The sequence below is a fragment of the Dendropsophus ebraccatus genome, chromosome 8 (genome assembly GCF_027789765.1).
Source record: "Dendropsophus ebraccatus isolate aDenEbr1 chromosome 8, aDenEbr1.pat, whole genome shotgun sequence".
NCBI classification, from domain to species: Eukaryota; Metazoa; Chordata; class Amphibia; order Anura; family Hylidae; genus Dendropsophus; species Dendropsophus ebraccatus.
In genome coordinates, this window is record NC_091461.1 from 67,548,312 (window position 1) to 67,556,566 (window position 8,255).

An 8,255-nucleotide genomic window follows, 5' to 3' on the forward strand; every position below is an offset into this window, starting at 1 on the left:
CGATTAAAACGATATATAACATGTATAACTTATATTGTATCGGATGGCCTGTAAAAAATTCAAACCATTGTCAACAAATATACGTCACTTAAAACCGCTCCATTCCCAGGCTTATAGCGCTTTTATCCTTTGGTCTATGGGGCTGTGTGAGGTATCATTTTTTGCGCCATGATGTGTTCTTTCTATCGGTACCTTGATTGCGCATATACGACTTTTTGATCGCTTTTTATTACAATTTTTCTGGATTTGATGCGACCAAAAATGCGCAATTTTGCACGTTGGGATTTTTTTGCGCTTACACGGTTTACCGTACGAGATCAGGAATGTGATTAATTAATAGTTCAGGCAATTACGCACGCGGCGATAGCAAACATGTTTGTTTATTTATTTGTTTACTTTTATTTATAACCTGGGAAAAGGGGGGTGATTCAGACTTCTATTAGGGGAGGGGGCTTTTTATTGACAACAACACTATATTTTTTTTTTTTACACATATACTAGAAGCCCCCCTAGGGGACTTCTAGTATATACACTTTGATCTCTCATTGAGATCTCTGCAGCATAGATATGCTGCAGAGATCCATGAGATAGGCTGCAGCCGGAAGTAAACGAGTGCCGAGCCGGGGACGGCGCCATCTTGGAGCGGTCCCCGGCCGGCTTCAGAAACGGAGATCGCTCCTCCGGGATAACATCCCGGAGGAGCGATCTCCGCCTCTAGACACCTGGTAGACGCTGGATCCGGTAATTGGATGCAGCTGTCATGTTTGACAGCTGCATCTGATTACTGTATAAGCCAGCACGGCGATCGGACCGTGCCCGCTAATACCTACGGTCCCGGGCTACAAGCGGCACCCGGGACCGCCGCGGTTCAGAGCGGGGTCGCCATGCGGCCCCGCTCTGAACGCCCTTACCGGCAATAGGGCGTACCTATACGCCCTTTGTCGTTAAGGGGTTAAACCTAAAACCATACAAGGTGGAATTATACATATACATACATATACATGCACACACACATATACATATATACATACTTTTATGTATGGTTGCTAGGGAGGAAACTATAGTGGCCTCAAAAGAGGATTTTATGTCATTTAATATCATTTTGGACACTTGAATTGCCAGTCATTGCCAGAATTGCAAGACATATTTAGTCCTGGTATTATGGTGTCACAGAGGTCCGGCACTGGGGTTTGTGAGATATGTGTTTCCTCTGTGTGTGCCTCAGCAGCAGCACCTCGTGTCGGCGCCATCTTATGTGTCCCTGTGACAGAGCTGTGAGGTAAATGAAGGAGGGCTTATGGGGAGGTGTATAACTGGTTCCCCGCTTAATGAAGTGGTGCCTCCGACTCCTTGGCTCTTAGAGAAGTCAGAGATGTGGTCCGGCAGGGCCAGTAATGTCAGGAGTCAGAGCGGGGAGCGATATTATAAGCGGAGGGTGGAGGAGCTCACTCACACCGCTGCCATCCCATACATGCCGGAACGGGAAATCTAACCCCAGTTGTTCTAACAAACCATTAATCTCCTGAGCAGAATTAAAGAAAAAAAAATGGACCACCTGCATCTTAGAAGGGAAGAGAAGGGAGAACAGTATATTCAATAAATGTGGGGGTTTTTTTGGGTTTTTTTTACCTACTTACACTACCGTTCAAAAGTTTGGGGTCAACCAAACAATTTTGTGTTTTCCATGAAAAGTCACACTTATTCACCACCATACGTTGTGAAATGAATAGAAAATAGAGTCAAGACATTGACAAGGTTAGAAATAATGATTTGTATTTGAAATAACATTGTTTTTACATCAAACTTTGCTTTCGTCAAAGAATCCTCCTTTTGCAGCAATTACAGCATTGCACACCTGTGGCATTCTAGTTGTTAATCTGTTGAGGTAAGCTGGAGAAATTGCACCCCACGCTTCTAGAAGCAGCTCCCACAAGTTGGATTGGTTGGATGGGCACTTCTGGCGTACCATACGGTCAAGCTGCTCCCACAACAGCTCAATGGGGTCCAGATCTGGTGACTGCGCTGGCCACTCCATTACCAATAGAATACCAGCCGCCTGCTTCTGCTGTAAATAGTTCTTGCACAATTTGGAGGTGTGTTTAGTGTCATTGTCCTGTTGTAGGAGGAAATTGGCTCCAATCAAGCGCTGTCCACTGGGTATGGCATGGCGTTGCAAAATTGAGTGATAGCCTTCCTTATTCAGAATCCCTTTTACCCTGTACAAATCTCCCACCTTACCAGCACCATAGCAACCCCAGACCATCACATTACCTCCACCATGCTTAACAGATGGCGTCAGGCATTCTTCCAGCATCTTTTCATTTGTTCTGCGTCTCACAAACGTTCTTCTTTGTGATCCAAACACCTCAAACTTGGATTCATCCGTCCACAACACTTTTTTTCCAGTCTTCCTCTGTCCAATGTCTGTGTTCTTTTGCCCATCTTAATCTTTTTCTTTTATTGGCCAGTCTCAGATATGGCTTTTTCTTTGCCACTCTGCCCTGAAGCACAAAATCCCGCAGCCGCCTCTTCACTGTAGATGTTGACACTGGTGTTTTGCGGGTACTATTTAAGGAAGATGCCAGTTGGGGATCTGTGAGGCATCTGTTTCTCAAACTAGAGACTCTAATGTGCTTATCTTCTTGCTTAGTTGTGCAACGCGGCCACCCACTTCTTTTTCTACTCTGGTTAGAGCCTGTTTGTGCTGTCCTCTGAAGGGAGTAGTACACACCGTTGTAGGAAATCTTCAATTTCTTAGCAATTTCTTGCATGAAATAGCCTTCATTTTTAAGAACAAGAATAGACTGTCGAGTTTCAGATGAAAGTTCTTTTTTCTTGCCATTTTGAGCGTTTAATTGACCCCACAAATGTGATGCTCCAGAAACACAATCTGCTCAAAGGAAGGTCATTTTTGTAGCTTCTGTAACGAGCTAGACGGTTTTCAGATGTGTGAACATGATTGCACAAGGGTTTTCTAATCATCAATTAGCCTTCTGAGCCAATGAGCAAACACATTGTACCATTAGAACACTGGAGTGATAGTTGCTGGAAATGGGCCTCTATACACTTATGTAGATATTGCACCAAAAACCAGACATTTGCAGTTAGAATAGTCATTTACCACATTAGCAATGTATAGAGTGTATGTTTAAAGTTAGGACTAGTTTAAAGTTATCTTCATTGAAAAGTATAGTGCTTTTCCTTCAAAAATAAGGACATTTCAATGTGACCCCAAACTTTTGAACGGTAGTGTTTATGACTCCCTTTTTTTGGGTGGCACGGGAGTAATCTGGATACAGAGATATTTTAGCTCCATTATGTTTAATATCCCCTTTTGGTCTAGTCATCTGCAGAAATGTATCTGTCGTCTGACATTAGTGTCTTAAAAAGTAAGGTCCTAGGAGCGGCACCTGGCTGGGGTTTCTTAAAAGAAACCCTATGATCTGATTTACAAAAAAAAAGGAACCCTATGTGACCTTTCATCTGCAAAATTGAAAGATAAATTATCTGACCCTATAATTTGTTTGATCCATTCTGTACAAAATTGAATTGGATGTTTCCCCTCTGTTCCCTCTGGTAATCTTACAATCCTAATGTTAGCGCAACATGACCGATCCTCCAATTCTGTCATTCTGCGCTCCAGAGCTGCATTATTCTTCCTGAGGAGATCCAGATCGGTTAAGGCTGATTGCATTTGTGCTTTTGGCACAGTTTTCTCCATCTCACCCAACCTACTGTGTGATTTATTAATGTCCTCGCAAATTAATGTGGGTTTTCACTTGACAGGCCAACATTACATTTCTGGACCTCTTGGAGAATCTGATTTAGGGTACGTTTACACTTACCGAAAATCTGCTGCGGATCCGCAGATTTCATTTAAATAACTGAACACAGCATCAAATCTGCTGCAGATCCTATAGGTGTGAACGCACCTTAACTGGGAGGTTAAGCGTCTCTTCCCCCTCCTCCTCAGTAGAGCTTCCACCTCCTGTACTAAAAATCTAGATCCTTTCGATTGTTCTTTATTTTTGCTATGTGCTGACCTCTTATTGGCCCTCGTTCTGTAATGGTGCGTTTACACAGGCAGTTTTATCTGACAGATTTTGGAAGCCAAAGCCAGGAATGGATTTGAAAAAAGGAGAAAGCTCAGTCTTTTCTTTATGACCCGTACCCTGTTTATGATCTGTTCCTGGCTTTGGCTTTAAAAATCTGTCAGAGTGGAAATCTGTGGAGTGGAGACTTCAGATATTTTTTAATTTTGGTGGATTGGGACAGTTCTATTGCTCCCCCAGATTTCCTAGGGCAAGTTTTGGGTGGCATTGTCTCCTATGATGAAATGTAGCCAAGGTACTGCCTTCTCTCCTGTGTTGGTTCTCTGATCAGGAGACAGGAAAAAAAAAAGGTAAACTATTCAAACCTAATTCATCAGTAAACATCATGTTAAAGAGAACCAATCACGGAAGAAATTTAAAAAAATTTTATTTTCTAATTCAATGTAATTATTTATTTAATTAACATTTGTAAATACTTTTATTTATTTTTTCGGCCGCGTTTTTGTTTTATTCACTTTTTAATTCACTGTCTCGCGCCGGCTCTTTTCAAAAGAGCCGGCTCGAGACAGGAAGCTCCCGTCATCCACAGCGGCAGCAATGCCGGCCGCCGCCATCTTGATTACATCATTTGCGTTCCAGTGGTGGAACGCAAGTAGCGTAATCAAGATGGCGGCGGCCGGGCCGAACAAGAGGAACAGGTATAGTATAAGATACAGACTGCAACAGCAGTCTGTATCTTCATTTTGTCTATTTATGAAGATACAGACTGCCTTTGCAGTCTGTATCTTATACTTTACCTGATCCTCTTGTCCGTTGCAGTCTGATGCCGGGCGGCGCCATCTTGAATACGTCACTTGCGTTCCAGCGGTGGAACGCAAGCGACGTAATCAAGATGGCGGCGCCGGCCTTGCTGCAGCAAACAAGAGGAACAGGTAAAGTATAAGATACAGACTGCAAAGGCAGTCTGTATCTTCATAAATAGACTGCCTTTACAGTCTGTAGCTTATACTTTACCTGATCCTCTTGTTCGGTGCTGGAAGGCCGGGCGACGCCATCTTGAATACGTCACTTGCGTTCCAGCGGTGAAACGCAAAGTGACGTCATCAAGATGGCGGCGCCCGGCCTTCGTTCAGCAAGCAAGAGAATTGGGTAAAGGGATAAGATACAGACTGCACAGGCTTAGACTTAGGGAGAGATTTCCTTTGATAATAGGGATAGTGATTTTTAGGTGATTGGTCCTCTTTAATTTGTGGGAAAAGCAGCCACCTGACTCCAGCGGATCTGTGAACCACGGTTCTAAGGTCAATCAAGTTCTTATATGTAATAACTTAGGAAAAGGGAACCAGACTCTGCCCCTCTGCGTAGCTTGGGCCCTGTAACCATACAGGAGGGTGAGATGGAATGAGTCTCTGACGGAGGTTAAGCACACACATAATTAATATGCTTTAATACCTTAGTATGGCTTCTATGGCGAAGAAGAAGGCGTGCACCCCATGAGTGAAAATGGATGCTTTGCCTGCCGATTCCACAGACTCAGAGCGAGTAGAGTGGATCCTCTGCGTGAGCCGCAGTGTCAGACCCAGCAAGGTCCGGTGGGGCCACCGACAGTGCAGAGGGAGGCGGAGGAATTTAAGGTCAATGGTGGAAGGATCCATTGCACTGCATCCTTCGCAAAGAATCTCACCGAGCGTCGAACTCCCTTTGGCTGTGTGAAGTCCAGGCACTTCTTCCACTGTTCCGGTGTCCCAGGACCGCAGCAAGCTCACCCCGTCCAACCACATCAGGTATCTGTCTGGTCTTTTGGGACCAGCTGCTGCTCACACTGGGGCCACACTTGTGTTGCTGAAGAAGTCCAGCTTCCGCATCCTGGAGTGGGATAGAGGGTGAAGACCTAGAGGGCACTTAACCTATACTCCCTGGTATGGCCCAAAGCCATTATTAGAAATGACCAAATCTACAGTATTAGCAAATAGCTTCTCTACGCTCGTCCGTCAGCTTGTTAGCCGGCTGCCTTTGAACCCTGCTCCGGATGCCTGGAAAAGCTGGACGTCTCCCACGACTGCATTCAGCTTTTCCAGGTACGCAGAGCCGACCATCAAGCGTACCACTTGGCTAGCATCCACATCAAGTTGTTTCCCTTTATATTCTTCCTTAGGTCATCTCCAAAATGTGGACTTGGACTAGTTCCTTCATATACGCTTACAGGTATTGACAGCTATCTTTGTGTACTTTACTATGACATCTTACGATGTGCACCTTATGACAGTGGAGGGAACATCGGATATCTCATATGACATATAGAGATGCACAACTGACCCTTTTATACCTGACAATGTATATACTCAGTTTACTTACTGAATCCCAAACTCCCGGTTTTTATGTGCACCTGGCAGTTCACACTATGAACCCATCCCCTTGCCGCTCCATACTCACTGATTGGTTAGGTGATTAGGTGTCTGCACATTTATAACCATGCAGTTGCTTATTTCTACGTATGCTTGATAAAGATCACACTTGTCTAACCATTGTGTGCTATATCTATCAATAAAGCTTTCGAAAATATGTACCTGGATGCTGTTGGCCTTCACTTGATGTTTCTCTGACAAGCCAAAAGTTTTTTGTTTTTTTTTGAGATAAGTAAACTTTAACCCTTGGATGTTAAAGGGGGAACTATGAGCAGGGTATACAAGTCTATCCTGCTATGTCCCTACTGCACAGGAGATGCCAAGGAGACACTATTCCAGTGCCGTAAGGCTGCATTCCCACGGTCCGTGATCCTGACGGATCACGGACGTGGAATGCATGTACTGGAGATTGTATTCATAAGCGCCGCGCTGTAGTATCAGCACCGCGCGGCTGATTCATTACAGCGCGGCGCTTATGAATACAGTCTCCCCCGCTTCCAGCATCTAATTACAGATGCTGTCCGGGCGTGGGGGGACTCCGGTACATGCATTCCACATCCGTGATCCGTCAGGATCATGGAACGTGGGAATGCAACCTTAGGGTGAGCTTCCCAGTCAGGACTGGTGAGACCGTTAGGAGCACTGCTCTTTACCATAGCACCGATTCGGCCTGTCCTCTTCATTTATTTATAGGGGCAGGGCGGCCATGAGCGGTCTCACCGGTCCTAACAGGGACTGTGGAGCACATGACAAACTGCAGCGGAACAAGGAAGGAAAGAAACATACTGTCCTCCTTTGGCTCTCCTGTGCAGTAGGGACAGGGGTTTGATAGCCGTACACTGACTGGTATACAATACAGACACAGCCTCACAGTACAGAGGATCTGATTGGAGCCGCCATCTGTGGTTCTGTCAGATCTGACAGTGTGCTTCCCTATTCTCCGTGTTAAACCTGACACCATGACTGGCCACACCATGGGGTGTACTGGGCACAGTGGTGGTCACCAGGAATGGCCACACCATGGGGTGTACTGGGCACAGTGGCAGTCACCAGGAATGGCCACACCATGGGGTGTACTGGGAACAGTGGCGGTCACCAGGAATGGCCAAACCATGGGGTGTACTGGGCACAGTGGTGGTCACCAGGAATGGCCACACCATGGGGTGTACTGGGAACAGTGGCGGTCACCAGGAATGGCCAAACCATGGGGTGTACTGAGCACAGTGGGGGTCACCAGGAATGGCCAAACCATGGGGTGTACTGAGCACAGTGGGGGTCACCAGGAATGGCCAAACCATGGGGTGTACTGAGCACAGTGGGGGTCACCAGGAATGGCCCTCATGGTTTCCATAGCAGCAGAAGCCACCACAGGGCTGTGAGGAAGCATTTGCCTGTTTTGGTTCACGAACACTGATGTGTGAGAGAACTGCTGCAGACCAGTAAGGCCTCGTTCACACACAGACTGCTTTCCCTTGCTGGGTCCATATCCCCACTGCAAAGAAAGCAAAAAACTGCAGAAGCAAAGCCGAGGGTGTCAGCCATTGACTGCACAACAGCAAATCACTATCTGTGATCGGCCAAGTCACCAGGATGGTAGCGTACGCGGGGGAACCTGAGAGAAGGATGAAGCGGCGTCTCCTAACATGTCCGACTAGTTACATGACTAAACACGGGCCCGCGTCACAGACATCGCGCAGTAATACTAACAGAAGCGGCCCTGTGGCAGCCGCTATGATCCCGCCCACAGTCACGTGCCGCTCTCCTCCTGACTACAGTCTCCGCTGTTCCGAATCAATAA